Below are 16,672 nucleotides of genomic sequence, written 5' to 3'. Positions count from 1 at the left end.
AGTAAACAGTTAAGGAATCAAAATGATAATCTGAAGTTAGTGATTCCTGATTTACCAGATAGTAATTGTCATGACATTGAACCTGGGGATTATGTAATGATACGGAATTTTCTACGCTCAGGTTGCCTTATTGACAGATGGGAAGGACCATACCAGGTCTTATTGACTAGCACTACAGCATTGAAGGTTGCTGAGAGAGAGACTTGGGTTCATTCGTCCCACTGTAAGAAGGTCGTTGATCCAGAGAAGTCCTGTGATAAGGAACAGACGGTAGAGGTTGTATCACTAGAGTGTCTGTTCCAGGAGGACTAAGGCGGCACCTGAGCATCGAGAACCACAAGATCAAAAGCAGTTGTCGATCCCCTGTTCCCTTTTATTGTTTTTCTCCAACTTCCCATCCCCTCTCCCTCAAATTATTTTTTTTTCCCCTTCTCATTCTTCTCCGTTTCCTCCTACAAGATGGACTTGCCCCAAGAGACTGTGATCCGGATTTTCCTGTTGACCATGATGTTGACCAGAGCAGTCTGTTCCGGCGAGAGTACCATGGAGGTCGAGAGAGGGTCTGGAATGGGTTCTGATGATAAAGATGGAGGCGTAGTTTTCCAAGAACAACATAATCAACAAGCAAAGGCGAGTATCAGAAAACGATCCGATAGCATTGACCATAGAAGGAATTGTGAAGGATTGTTAGCTGAAGAAAACTGTATCTGTCGGCTCTGTAACAATGTCATTGAGGATGGGTGCATAAAGAAATGCCAATCCAGTTTTAATATCCATATGGACCGGCATCCCTTGAGTGACTATCACTCTTTAGTGGGTAGTGTGTTAAATAAAACAGATTGTTGGGTATGCTCTCAAGTACCTCAAGGTCATAGCAAATCAGGGCTAGTACCATTTCCTTTAACGTTAGGGGAGGTACTTGAGTTAAGTGGTGGGAGACCGGTGGACAGGAGGTTTAATATCTCCAGCCCTCCTAGTTTTAAGCTCCACCAATACCATGTGGATAGGTCCCTATTATGTTTTAACATCTCCAATCCCCGAAAGCCGGGAAATTGGGAAGTGTCATGGAGTAACCAAACCATGACCATTTTTCGCATAGAGCAGATAGAATGCCTACAGATACAGAGCTTGTACGCCACATAGCCAGTAGAGGAAAATCTTTCCGGTATAGGTATACCTTAGGAAATAGGATTACGAGAGTTGGAGAGGTATCACCAGGATGCTGTGCACATATCGTACAACCTGATACGTGTACTAAGCAGATGGAAGAATTAGGGTTAGGAGATTTCACTTGGAAGGTGTGTAATATGGTTATGTCCTACTCCGTCCCATATGTTCTCCCCGATGATGCATATTTCATATGCGGGAGAAAGGCGTATAAGTGGCTTGCCCCAAACTCTGAAGGATTGTGTTATATTGGAAAAGTACTGCCTGAAGTAATGACTGTATCACATGACAAAATGAAAGACATACACCGTGTTGCCCAAACTCCTTATACTCACACCCATTACGAGCACGTAGTTAAACGGCACCTGATAGAAAGAACAGAGCACCCGGCCTCTGACATGATCAGTGAATCCACCGGGATTCAATTCTTAATCGCGTTAGATATCACTCACACCGCTAGAGGAGTGTTGAATTATAAATACATTTCTGCGCTCGCCAATTTGTTAGATAATATCACTGAAATGTATGATGACACGTTTAGGTATACTGGAAGGGAACTTCAGGCTTACAAAACAGAACTAGTCCAGCATAGAATGGTTCTTAATTACCTCACAGCAGTAACAGGCGGATATTGTGTCACACTGGCAACACAATACGGCGTGAAATGTTGCACATATATTACGAATAGCACCGAGGACCCGGTCGAGGTCATAGACCAAAAGATGGACGATATTCTCCAACTAAAGTGGGAATTTCGCAGAAGACACAATCTCACCCTTGCTGCTGTGAGTAATGAGCTGACTGGTTGGGTGTCATGGTTGAACCCGCGAAATTGGTTCTCCGGTTTAGGAGAATGGGCCCAAGGAGTTATAATGGATGTTGGGAAGTTTCTCCTATGTATCTTAGGTGTTATCATAACGATTGGTTTGATATTTAGATGCGGTCAGGCTTTAATGAGGTGCAATCATCATACTAGGGTAATGAGTTTAAGGAGTGAGGAAACTGTAATTCCAATGGACTTGATTTATGACCCAACGGTAGAAACAATGATGTAATGAAAATGCGATTTCTACGGTCCGTTTCTTTCACCTGTTTTTCCGTTTCCTCCAAGGTAAAAAGACCCACTTGGACGAGGAATTTGATGAGCCGATATACAGACAACAGAGAGATTAAAGAAGAAGTTTTGACAACCTGATACACAGATTTTTGATGAACTATGCCATGGATCCCCAGTTTCCCTAGAAATTTTAAAATTACGCTAGCCCAACACTTTTGTAAATCTATGGACATTGACAGCTTTGCTCGCACCTTATGAGCAAAAGCACAAAGAAGACTGCATTCAACAGACACCAAACAAGACCTCAATCGACGAATGTACATTTACCTGACATAGAATACCACCGCATTTACCGTAATTATGTCTTTTCTTCATTTCTACAACCCTCAGGTAATGACACACATAGTCGATAGGGAATACAGGCACAGATATCAGCAAATCACATATCTCCCCCATTCATGTATCATCAACTACAATGTGCTCCCCCATTTTGTTACAACCAAAGCCGAAAAGAGCTCGGTAAAGTTTGACAGCCCATCCACAGACCCGTACCACGGGATAAGAAGGAATTCAAATGTATACTTCGCAATACCTCGAAGCTTGATTTAAAACACGTACGGCACGATGATACATGACCCCCAAGCACGGATTCATACACACATACTTCTGCTATCTCACTAGGTCATACCCTTTTCCTACCATCTCCTCTCCTCCCTTACCCAACCATGTAAATGTATTAACCCCTAACATATATTTTTCTCTTTTTGAAATGTTTTCAGGAAGTGGCAGTTATTGTTGACTGCCAAAGGGTGGACTGTCAAAGTCACAAAAATATCTCTATGCACACTACCATATTTGCACCTCACACAGGTCCGTGCTGCGCATGCGTACGCTCTCCCGTACGTGCGCATACTCACAGTCGCGGGCACCCGCAGGCGCACGGTATGCGTATTTACGGTAGAGTTTATGTGATCGTAGCGTGCGACTCAATCGTTACTTATTTTCACTATATAATGTATTTTGTAGATCATGGTCCCTTTGATAGATTCTGAAAGTTTGGTTAATATAGAATGTTCATGAACAGAGAAATCCCTCTTTGTTTGATACGAAGGGTCAGACAGGAGTAATACAGTGGTGTTTAGTATCCATCGGAAGAATATTTAATTAGAAATATTCCGGTGTTGGTTTGAAGCAGATCAATCGCTCGTGCGAATAGTTATGGACATAAGAAGTTTATGAACATTTACTTTATTTGCACTTTATTACCCATGCGGCGGGAAACCCAGTTTCCCTCCCACCTGAGCTGTTGGAAATAGTCACAGCCCACCTGTATGAATCAACCTATGACCTTTTGTTATAATGCGAAGCCGAATTCCTGTGTCCAATGAACAATGAGATTGTAGGGACCATTGAATTGCATTGTGTGTGGGGCATAAATAGAAAGGCCGATCACATCCAGGTCTCACTCTTCAACGGTTATCATTGCTGAAAATCGGGAGCTGGATGTCCAGAGGCGCATGCGATCGTTTCCTTTGTGCGTAAGTTTTTCTCCGTAATCATACTGTTTCTCTCTTGTTATTATGGGCCATATCTTTCTCTCTCTTCTCTTTCTCTCATTTTTCTCTTAAACTTAATTGTATTGTATTTACTGTGTAGTTACCTGGTTAGTTAGTCTATGTTATATTGTAGTGTATGATTTGTATTTGTATTAATTCTTTTGCAAGTATATCTTTCAAAATATATATATGTTAGGCGTTGGACCCTAAGCCCAGGTATCTGTGTATTTCTTATAGAGTTAAGTATTCTCAGAGCGTCGGTGACTCTCAAACTGCTTTTAAGCTAGTAAAGTTATACTGTGTTGCATTTACACCATATCACTACACAAAGGGTTTACTGCATAATACACTGTTTATGGTTTAGATATAAAGGTTTTACATTGTGAGCGTATGCGCCGCTGGTGATCTCCTCGTGGTCTCGAGCGGTCGCATCGCTATAGCGAATCATTACGGTATTCGGCAGCCAATAGCGTGCCTGCCAGTGATCTCTTGGCCGTGAGCGAACGTAACGCTTGAGCGTCTCGACCACGGCTAAGCGATTGTTACGCAACGTGCGTACCCTTACGGTACTTCATACGTAGTTAGCGTACAGTGTTCTTAGACCTCATAAAGGGTATTATATAAGATAAATAATCTGCTTTAACACTATCTTTCAGGGCCAGGATCTCTCTCCTGTGGTGGCTGCAAGGCTCTCACCTTCTAGAGGGACTGGGTTCTGCTGACCAAAGATGCAAGTCTCCGAGGCTGGGGGGCAGTAACGCAAGGAAGAAGTTTCCAGGGAAAATGGTCAAGCCAGGAGTCTTGTCTCCACATAAATGTTCTCGAGTTAAGAGCCGTTTACAACGGCCTCCTGCAAGTAAGGAACCTTCTCCAGGGTCTCCCTGTCCTGATCCAGTCGGACAACATAACAGCGGTGGCGTACGTAAACTGCCAAGGCGGAATAAGGAGCAGGGCGGCGATGGCGGAAGCCACAAGAATTCTCCACTGGGCGGAACAGCACGTGAGCGCTCTGTCAGCAGTCTTCCTCCTGGGCGTGGACAACTGGGAAGCAGACTTCCTCAGCAGACACGAACTCCATCCAGGAGAGTGGGCTCTTCATCAAGAGGTATTTGCAGAAGTGACAAGGCGTTGGGGCATTCCTCTGATAGACATGATGGCGTCTCGTCTCAACAAGAAGCTTCCGAATTATTGTTCCAGGTCGAGGGATCCCCAAGCCTGTGCGGTGGACGCCCTGGTAACTCCGTGGGTGTTTCGGTCGGTGTATGTGTTCCCTCCGCTACCTCTCATCCCCAAGGTGTTGAAGATCATAAGACGAACAAGGGTTAAGGCTATACTCGTCGCTCCAGGTTGGCCTCGGAGGGCCTGGTATCCGGATCTTCAGGAATTACTAGTGGAAGATCCCTGGCCGCTTCCTCTAAGAGAGGACCTGTTACTGCAGGGGCCATGCGTGTTCCTGGACTTACCGTGGCTGCGTTTGATGGCGTGGAAGTTGAACGCCAGATCCTAGCCCAGAAGGGTATTACCGGGGAGGTCATCCCCACACTCCTTAAGGCTAGGAAGGAGGTCACGGCGAAACATTATCACCGTATTTGGAGAAGGTATGTGTCGTGGTGTGAAACCAAAGCAGCGCCTGCGGAGGAGTTTCACTTGGGTAATTTCCTCCATTTTTCACAGGCAGGCGTGGACGCAGGCCTGAAATTGGGTTCCATAAAAGTGCAGATTTCGGCTTTATCTATCTTTTTTCAAAAGGAATTGGCCGTCCTTCCTGAGGTTCAGACTTTCGTGAAGGGAGTGCTGCATATCCATCCTCCATTTGTGCCACCCGTGGCACCGTGGGATCTTGAAGTGGTGTTGCAGTTTCTTATGTCTCACTGGTTTGAACCTTTGCGTAAGGTTGAGTTGAAGTTTCTCACTTGGAAAGTGGTCATGCTTTTGGCTTTGGCGTCTGCCAGACGAGTGTCCGAGTTGGCGGCTTTGTCTCACGAGAGCCCATATTTGATTTTTCATGTGGATAGAGCGGAATTGCAGACTCGTCAACAATTTCTGCCGAAGGTGGTGTCTTCGTTTCACATAAATCAACCTATTGTGGTACCTGTGGCTACGGATGCTGTGGCAGTCCCAAAATCTCTTGCTGTTGTGAGAGCTTTGAAAATTTATGTCGCCAGAACGGCTCTTACTAGAAAAACAGAGGCTCTGTTTGTTCTGTATGCTTCCAACAAGATTGGAAATCCTGCTTCTAAGCAGACTATTGCACGCTGGATTTGTCATACGATTCAGCACGCTCATTCATCGGCTGGGCTACCGTGGCCGAAGTCAGTAAAGGCCCATTCTACCAGGAAGGTGGGCTCATCTTGGGTGGCTGCCCGAGGGGTCTCGGCGCTTCAACTTTGCCGGGCAGCTACATGGTCGTGTTCAAACACTTTTGCTAGATTCTACAAGTTTGATACCCTCAAAAAAGAATACAATATACAGCGCTTGGAAAAAACTGGATATGGAAAAAAACAATTGAATTTTATTTAGTAAATTATATTGCAGAAATTAGTTAAAAATTCATAGATGTACATCAATTAAAAAATAAAATAAAAATAATATACACTGTTAGTATAAAATTATTGGGCAAGCACAGCACAGCAGAATGGTTTGGTATATTACCATATGAGAGGTTGAGAAGTCAATTGGTGCATATACTCCTAGGAACTTATGCCACAGTCCTGGGGGCAATTTACAATGCAGGCAGATGTAAGTCCACAAATTTCTTTAGGAACAGACCTTATGCTTTGTTCCGAGCAGCAGCTCAGTCCTATTGGTAGCTTGGTCTCCTTTCTTTGTAGTGGATATCTGTCAATTCCCCATTTAGGCAGGTAAATGGACTTCCAGGCTTGTTCCAGGTGTTTGGCAATTGGAGTCTGTATGCCCAACCTCTCCAGACCAGACTTTTAAAGGGCACTTCCACAGCAAACACCTACACCTTGAGAAAGCTGTTGTTACAGTGAAACGCGTTGGTCTGGAGAGGTTGGGCATACAGACTCCAATTGCCAAACACCTGGAACAAGCCTGGAAGTCCATTTACCTGCCTAAATGGGGAATTGACCATTCTGCTGTGCTGTGCTTGCCCAATAATTTTATACTAACAGTGTATATTATTTTTATTTTATTTTTTAATTGATGTACATCTATGAATTTTTAACTAATTTCTGCAATATAATTTACTAAATAAAATTCAATTGTTTTTTTCCATATCCAGTTTTTTCCAAGCGCTGTATATTGTATTCTTTTTTGTTGCTTTCAGGGGCTAACTACCCCCCTTTTTACAGCCGCTTAACGAGAAGCACCACACCTCATAAGCGCCGAACCTATTACCTTGGTAATTTTTTTCTTTTGCAAGTTTGATACCCTGGCTGATGAGGACCTTATGTTTGCTCAATCGGTGCTGCAGAGTCATCCACACTCTCCCGCCTGGTCTGGAGCTTTGGTATAGACCCCATGGTCCTTTTGGAGTCCCCAGCATCCTCTAGGACGTAAGAGAAAATATGATTTTAATACCTACCGGTAAATCTTTTTCTCCTAGTCCGTAGAAGATGCTGGGCGCCCATCCCAGTGCGGACTGTTCTTTGCAGTTGTTTTGATTCTGGTTACTTTCGGTTACACGAGGTTTGTGTATCAGTGTATTCAGCTTGTTGCTGTTGTTGGTTCATACTGTTATCTGGTTTCCTGTTGTTCCAGTTGTACGGTATGTTTGTGGTGTGGGCTGGTAGTTTTCTCGCCCTTAGTTAACAAAAATCCTTTCCTCGAAATGTCCGTCTCTCCTGGGCACAGTTCCTATAACTGAGGTCTGGGGGAGGGGCATAGAGGGAGGAGCCAGTTCACACCCAGTAAAAGTCTTTTTATTGTGCCCATGTCTCCTGTGGATCCGTCTATACCCCATGGTCCTTTTGGAGTCCCCAGCATCCTCTACGGACTAGGAGAAAAGGATTTACCGGTTGGTATTAAAATCCTATTTTTAATTACCTACCGGTAAATCCTTTTCTCGTAGACACATTTCTAGTAGATACTAATTTCAACAGTGTGACCGCCTTCCAAGTAAGAAACTTGACATCCACCTCCTGTAAAGGCTCGAACCAATCCGATTGCAGGAACTGCAGCACCACATTAAGGTCCCAAGGTGCCGTAGGAGGCACAAAGGGTGGTTGGATGTGCAGAACCCTTTTCAAGAATGTCTGAACCTCAGGGAGAGAAGCCAATTGTTTCTGGAAGAAAATGGACAAGGCCGAAATCAGGACCTTTATGGAGCCCAAGCGTAGGCCCACATCCACACCTGCTTGCAGAAAGAGGAGAAACCGTCCCAGTTGAAACTCCACCATAGGAAACTTCTTGGATTCACACCAAGACACATATTTTTTCAAAATCCGATGGCAATGTTTAGACGTTACTCCCTTCCTAGCGTGTATCAGGGTAGGAATTACCTTGTTTTGAATGCCCTTCCGAGCTAAGATCTGGCGTACAACCTCCATGCCATCAATTGTAGCAGCGGTAAGTCTTGATAGGCGAACGGCCCCTGTTGTAGAAGGTCCTCGCGAAGAGGAAGAGGCCTCGGATCCTCCGGCAGTAATTACAGAAGATCTGCGTGCCAAGCCCTTCTTGGCCAGTCCGGAGCAATGAGGATCACCTGAACTCCTGTTCATTTTATTTGTTTGAGAATCCTTGGGATGAGTGGAAGTGAAGGGAACACATACACTGACTGGAACATCCACAGAGTTACCAGTGCATCCACCGCCACTGCTTGTGGGTATCTTGACCTGGAACAGTACCTCCAAAGTTTCTTGTTGAGGCGAGAGGCCATCATGTCTTTTTTAGGTACACCCCATTGGCTTGTCACCTGGAGGCCCCATTCTCGTGTCTGCTGAGGAAGTCCGCTTCCCAGTTGTCCACTCCAGGAAAGAAGATTGGTGACAGTGCCACCGCATGCTTTTCTGCCCACAGGAAGATTATTGTTACCTCTGACATTGCCGCTCTGCTCTTCGTTGTGCCCTGTCGGTTTATGTAAGACACTGCCGTTACATTGTCCGACTGAACCTGTATAGCCTGATCTTGCAGAAGATGTGCCGCTTGTAGAAGGCCGTTGTATATGGCCCTTAGTTCCAGAATGTTTATCGGAAGGATGGATTCCAGACTTGACCACTTTCCTTGGAAATTTTCCCCTTGGGTGACTGCTCCCGAACCTCTGAGACTTGCATCTGTGGTTAGAAGGATCCAGTTCTGAATCCCGAACCTGCAGCCCTCGAGTAGGTGAAAAGTTTGCAGCCACCAGAGAAGTGAAATTCTGGCTTTTGGCGACAGGCGTATCTGCTGGTGCATGTGAAGATATGATACCGACCATTTGTCTAGGAGATCCAGCTGGAAGGACCTCGCATGGAATCTTACATACTGTAGAGCCTCGTAGGAGGCTACCATCTTCCCCAGGTGAATGCACTGATGAACCGATACCCGTGCTGGCTTCAGGACATCCCGGACCATTGATTGGATCACCAATGCTTTCTCCACAGGTAGGAACACCATTTGCACTTCCGTGTCGAGTATCATCCCCAGGAAAGGCAGTCTCCTTGTCGGCTCCAAATATGACTTTGGAAGGTTCAGGATCCACCCATGAATCTGGAGAAGTCGAGTTGAGAGAGCAATACTCTGTAACAACCTCTCCCTGGAAGATGCTTTTATCAGCAGATCGTCCAGATATGGAATTATGTTCACTCCCTGCCGGCGGAGGAGTAGCATCATCTCTGCCATGACCTTTGTGAACACCCTCGTTGCTGTGGAGAGACCAAATGGCAGTGCCTGGAACTGATAGTGACAGTCCAATAGCGCAAATCTGAGATAAGCCTGGCGAGGTGATCAGATCGGAATGTGAAGGTACGCATCCTTTATATCTAGGGATATTAGGAATTCCCCCTCCTCCAGACCCGAGATCACCGCTCTCAGAGACTCCGTCTTGAATTTGAATTCCCTCAAGTATGGGTTCAATGACTTTAGGTTTAATATCAGCCTTCCCGAACGGTCCGGTTTTGGTACCACAAACAGGTTTGAGTAGTAACCCTTGTGTTTTAGGTGAGGTGGAACTGGAACAATAACATTTGTTTGAACCAATTTTTGAATTGCTTCCTGTAGGATAGCACTTTCTGTCAGCGAAGCTGGTAAGCCTGATTTGAAGAATCTGTGAGTTGGGAGTTCTTGAAACTCCAGTCTTTACCCCTGGACAACAATATCTCTTACCCAGGGGTCTGGGCATGATGACGCCCAGATGGGACTGAAATTTTTTAGTCTCGCTCCCACCTGCCCGATCTCCAGGCTGGGAGGTCCACCGTCATGCTGAAGATTTTGAGGAAGCAGAACCTGGTTTCTGTTCCTGAGAACCTGTTGGTGCAGGTTTTCTGGATTTTCCCCGACTACCCCTAAACAAAGTGGAAGGGGGTTTGGACTTCTTCACTTTTGTGGTTCTAAAGGACTACAGTGTAGACGTAACATAATATTTCCTAGTCGGTGGTGTTGCTGAGGGAAGAAAGGTTGACTTACCCGCAGTTGCCATCGAGATCCACACATCCAATGAGTCCCCACACAGAGCCTTACATGTGAAGGGTAGTTTCTCCACACTTTTCTTGGATTCTGCATCCGCCGTCTATTGGCGTAGCCAGAGTCCTCTGCGCGCCGAGACCGTCATAGAAGTAGCTCTTGCGTTTAGCATGCCAAGGTCCTTCATGGCCTTCACCATGAAACCTGCAGAATCCTGTATGTGACTTAAAAACAATTCAAAGTCACTCCTATCCATAGTATCTAAGTCCTCTAGTAATGTGCCTGACCACTTTACTATGGCCTTAGAAATCCACGCACAAGCAATAGTGGGCCTTAAAGCCACGCCAGTAGCCGTGTATAGTGATCTGAGTGTAGTCTCAATCTTGCGGTCTGCCAGCTCTTTTAAGGCGGTTGAACCAGGGACAGGTAAAACCACCTTTTTAGACAACCTAGATACAGAAGCATCTAATATAGGTGGGTTTTCCCACTTCTATCCTCTTCAGGGAAAGGGAAAGCAATGAGAATTCTTTTAGGGATCTGGAATTTCTTCTCTGGGTTTTCCCAGGATTTTTCAAATAAAGAGTTTAACTCTTTAGAAGCAGGGAAGGTAAGCAATGATTTCTTATTTTCGGTAAAATAAGATTCCTCCTCCTGCTCAGGTACCTTCTCAGAAATATGTAAAACATCCCTAATGGCTTCAATCATTAGCTGCACCCCTCTAGCAAGGGATGCATCTCCCCCATGCATATCCCCATCACCGTCTCCTGTCGGTATCCGTGTCAACTTGCATTATCTGGGCAAGTGTAATTTTTTTCGGCTATGTAGGGGGGGTGTTTGAGGAAGTAGTGGGAGCTGAATACTTCAAACCCTCTACAGATTTTCTCAAAAACTGTGTCTCTTTCTCAGTATCTGACATTCTTGTAGAAATCTAGGATATCATTCCCCTTAAAGAATCCACCCACCGGGGTTCGGATTCCGAAGGCTGGGAAAGTACATTACAGTCCTGAGTACATGGGATAGACTCATCAGGAGGAGATACACATTCTGCAGCACAGGACACAGAGTCCCTAGACATGGTAAAGTGTATACACACACACACACACACACACACACACACGAAAATGTCAGACACAGTTTCCCCCAGAGTACCTTCAGAGAGTCACAGAGTAAAAGGAGCCAGCCACACAGCGCCCCAGTAGGCAGTTATTATGATAAAAGCCTGGCACTGACTAATTAAACTATAACACCCTGGTACCGCAGAGGTATGCTGGAGTTATGTGGAGGGCAGCGGTCCCTGTCAGCTTCTTTGTCTGTATAATATGCAGGGAGAAAATGGTGCTGGTGAGTACTGGATCCACTCTGAAAGGAAGCCCCGCCCCTTGCAATGGCGTGCGGCTTACCGCACTAAGTTATTTATATTGGCCTGAGGTGTTTGTTGCTAACAGCAGGGATTAGCCCCTGTTAGCAGAGTGACCAGTTTAGGGTGAATTGCGCTGGCCCAGGACGCCCCTCAAGCGCCTACACAGTGTGTCTGAGCCTGCCGGAGGGCAGCCTGTCAGAGCTGTGCTCCCATCCTTGTGCCGCCATTCCCGCCGGCGACCTGCTAACCGGGCCGCCGGTGCTGCACTCACCACTCTTTTTTCTTCTGGCTCTGTTAGGTGGTGGCGGCCATGCTGCGGGAGTGAGCGGTCGCATCGTGGGCTTGCGATCAGCACCCCCAGGAGCTCAGTGTCCTGCCAGCAAAGATAGAGAACCATTAACTTCAAAAGTTGGTTCCTACTCCCCCCCCCCCCCCCCTAAGTCCCACAAAGCAGGAAGGCTGTTGCCAGCAGCCTTCCTGTAACCTAACAACTCAGAAAACAATAAAGCTAGAAAAACTCCTTAGAACTCCCCTAGCTGTGACCGGCTCCTCCGGGCACATTTTCTAAACTGAGTCTGGTAGGAGGGGCAAAGAGGGAGGAGCCAACCCACACTATTAAACTCTTCAAGTGCCCATGGCTCCTAGTGGACCCGTCTATACCCCATGTTACTAAATGGAACCCCAGCATCCTCTAGGACGTAAGAGACATAGGTGGTCATTCCGAGTTGTTCGCTCGCTATTTTCGGTCGCTGTGCAGCGATCAGGCTAAAAATCTGCACTTCTGCACATGCGCACGCGCGATGTACTTTCACAACAGCCGATGCAGTTTCACACAAGGTCTAGCGACGCTTTTTATTCGCACTGCTGGCCGCAGAGTGATTGACAGGAAGTGGGAGTTACTGGGAGGTAACTAACCGTTTTCTGGGAGTGTTTGGTAAAATGCAGGCGTGTCAGATACAAACGCAGGCATGCCTGGGAAAACGCAGGCGTGGCTGGCCGAACGCAGGGCGTGTTCATGACATCAAAACAGGAACTAAATAGTCTGAAGTGATCGCAAGCTAGGAGTAGGTCTGGAGCTGCTCAGAAACAGCACAATCTTTTTTTGTAGCAGCGCTGCGATCCTTTCATTCGCACTTCTGCTAAGCTAAGATACACTCCCAGAGGGCGGCGGCTTAGCGTTTGCACGGCTGCTAAAAGCAGCTAGTGAGCGAACAACTCGGAATGAGGGCCATAGTCTTCAGTCAAATCAGGATTATTCTGATTTGATTTGATTGAAGACTATTTTGCATTGTACATGAATAATACTGATACACTGTGTGCCGCAAGGCCATGTCCGTTTTAGGCCGAGTCCTTCGGAATGCAAAGAGACCCTATTTTGGGGTTAAAGGCTGGGGGCCAGGGGGGCCCAAAGCATATTGTTGCACCTGGGCCCACCACTGACTAGTTCCACCCTTTGTTGATGTCCGATGCGCATGCACATTGTGGTGCATACGCATGCACAGCATACTTACCTACTTTGTGGAGGGAGCAGCCAGGTCACACAAGAGGGGGCGCGGAGGAGGCAATACGGGGGCGTGGTGACGTGTTTGCATCATCGTAGCCACGCCCCTGCTCTGTAATGCCCACATTATTGGTATTGCAGAGCGGGGGCGGGGCTACCCCGCCCCTTTTTTCTATTAAACAGGCTTAAAGTGGTGGGGGGCATGGGATGCAGCGGGAGGAGTGCGGAGTGGGGTAGGGGTGGCGAGCGGGATGCGGGAGACTTGCCCCCTTCCCCGGGGGGCCGGGAGTGCCACCCTAATTTCGGGAGCCTCCCGGCCTTTCCGGCAGAGTGGGCAAGTATGATGCACAGTTACTACCTGATCGCCCGCTGTGCGAAAACACACAGCAGCAATCGGGTCTGAATATGACCTGTAGAATTGGACATTGATCTTCCTGGCCAATCAACCTAGTTTGCCAGTATCTTTACACCAGCCCCCCAAAGGATACACCTCCTTATAAATGGGCATCTAGAGGTGTGTCCAAATTTCATTAGGTGAAATCTCTAAAGTGCTGCTACAATTATGTTAACTAGCCCTTTTATATGTTCCACTAACAGTTCACTTCCCAGATGTCTGAGGATGAAAGTGTAAGATATGCACAAATCTAGCTATGGATGCCTTTTATTACACGTGAACAACATACAGAAATTCATATATGTGCCATATGCCTAAATCTGAATGAGGACCGATGATATCACATTATAAATCTGGCAAATAATACCAATGTACTTATCTCTGTTCTGCACAAGCCATCAATTCCTGAAATGATGCAGATTTAACAAATTTGAAAGGTATAATTTATTTCTAAAGCTATTATTATTCTAAGTGTTCTTTTAGGAAGAGTACTCTACAATATATGCTACTATAATTTTTCCCTCTGCCTAGCACTTCCAGTAGTGATGGCTGGCAGTGAAACCTGTTACTGCTTTGTGAATGTTTCCTTAAGTTAGAGTTATTAAGTTATTAAGTGGTTATGATGATGGAGAACATTAAGGGGCCTATTTATCACCGTGGTGTGATAAAATCACCCGAATCCTCACTGTGATAATGGATTACATAGCACGTATGTATAAATTATCGCATGCAGGGACAGAGCTTGTCTCTGTCCCTGCGATAACAATCTGCAGCTTCTTTGGGGTATTTTGCAACCACCGTTGACATCGCCGCTACCGCCGCCTCCTGGTCAACTCCCCTCATGACTACCCTCGTGCCGCGGCCCCCACCCCCCATGGTAATTATACTTACCAGTCCAGGGAGCCAGAGATCACTGCTCCTGTAGGGCTGCCGGGCGCCGGATCCTGTGCGCTGCTGTGTCCCCCAGGGCTGTAAAGTGAGCTGCAGTTTTGCAGCGTCACTTTACTGCACCAGGGTTCACAGCACAGCACATGAAGGACCGATGACCAGCTCCCTGGACTAGTAAGTATTTTTTTTATTAATTTTTACTTTTTTTTGTTAGTTTGTTTTAACCAGTGATAGCTTGGGTGTCCATCGGACACACAGAGCTGATTACACTGGCCGGTCCCCGCACAGCTTTCTCTACCAGGGGTCAGAGAAAGCTGGGTAGAAGTAGGGATCTCGCAGTGTTGCCCTGTGATTTAACCAGCCTGAGCTGGCATTAATATCACAGGGCACACTGCGGTGTTTTTTTTTAACATTTTTTGTAAATTCGTCCATATCGCATTTCCCATTATAAGTATGGGGAATGCGATAAGGGGTTACAAAAAAAAAATTACAATTAAAGGGTTTGGAGCAGATTTTCATGAAAACTGATCCAATAAGCCCTTTAATAAATTTCAGGGATACTAAAATAATGTGAAAAGGGTGTGAAAACACCCTTTAAAAAAAAAATATGACAGTAACAATAATGTTAATAAATAGGCCTCTAAGTGATGATAACTGACAACTTTCTGACAGCTGACATAAGAACAGTCATCAAGTGCTGGATCAGTACTGTAACAATAAATCACCACAACCAATAGCAAGGACATTGTTAGATACAGATGGAGTGGTGCTCATATAATGCTGCTCCATCGCAAACGTGCACTCCCAGCGCGGCTAGGCGATCTGGCGCCTAGCCATGGTACGGTTTGATTGTCCTTTTATCACAACCAGCAGGAGCCCCCGTGGGCATTTTTATACATCCCCATGGATACATAGCACTTTTACAGGGGTACAACTGATCAGCCCAGGGAGGAACCAGGTTAGCAGAAATGTTAGTCAATGCACTTTCAGTATCCACTAAGGCCCAGACCTCTCGGCCTACATGTTTCCCTGCTTTTCATACACTAACTTAGCAGGCTTAATTAACTGTCTATGGCAAGCCAGATTCCCAGCACACTATCTCAGCATGTTTCCCTTAACACTGCACACCAGTGTCTGGGCTACTAGCCCTATACACAGCTTGCAAAAAAACACATGAATAAGTACTGATGTTTCAGGATTCAGACTCAACGAGCCGCTGTGCAGAGTGTAGCACCCTGCAATTCGTCTCACTGCCTCTGTGGGTGGACGGGGTAAAATCCAACTCACTTTATTCCATCACAGGAATGTTACAGAGTTTCATGTAGGATTCACAGGTCAGGTTTTAAATGCAGTTTCATACAGCAACAAAAGTCACACACAGGGTACAGTATTCTCAATGAAGTTGATCTGAAAAATCCAATGGTTCCTAACGTAGTCCCCAAACAACCCTCCTATTGCATGGCCGACTACTTCAGCATCAGTTTCAAAAAGTAGAGATTTGTCCTGCACCGGCCTAATTAGATATATATGAGATAATGATACTGTGAGATAACACTAACAGCAGGATCACCACTTTCACTTATTCGTATTACTTCACTACGTCTAGATCTCACTTTTATTCATCGTATGCAATTTTCTCCTAGACGGACTCGAACTATCAGGGTAGATCTCAGTCAGGGGGTGGTCCCTCGCTTGAAATCATCCCTATTCAGGGCCTTATTAATACAAACACAGTTTGTACAGATCTTTGGCAGACGGAAGCAGCATGGTATGTAGCTATCTTCCAATATGCATTTATCTAAGCATAAATAAGATCTGAACATTCCCAATTTTTTCCAGAGAATATTTGTCTCATTGTTGGAATGCTAATATCCATTTATGTTAAATTTCATTATTGATTTTTGTTTTGTGCTGAGTTTCCACATATTTTAAGAGTAGAAATAAAGAATTGACTATTTTTTATACACATCCCTAATCATTAGACAACACGATACAACAAGAGTGTGCCCCAACAAGAGTCATACTTTTTCTTTCTTTGTTACATTTGTACTTCAGCATCAGGACAGTTTCCTAATGTCTCTGCTGCTTCCTTTACCAGGCTCATAGAGGTAATTGTAATCATATCTGCTGCTCAGTTTTGCACACAGTTTACCGGGCCTGGATCTTATGTTCTGCATTTTACCTTTCT

The sequence above is a fragment of the Pseudophryne corroboree genome, chromosome 2, assembly GCF_028390025.1.
Source record: "Pseudophryne corroboree isolate aPseCor3 chromosome 2, aPseCor3.hap2, whole genome shotgun sequence".
NCBI classification, from domain to species: domain Eukaryota; kingdom Metazoa; phylum Chordata; class Amphibia; order Anura; family Myobatrachidae; genus Pseudophryne; species Pseudophryne corroboree.
Note: the sequence above shows the minus strand (reverse complement) of the source record.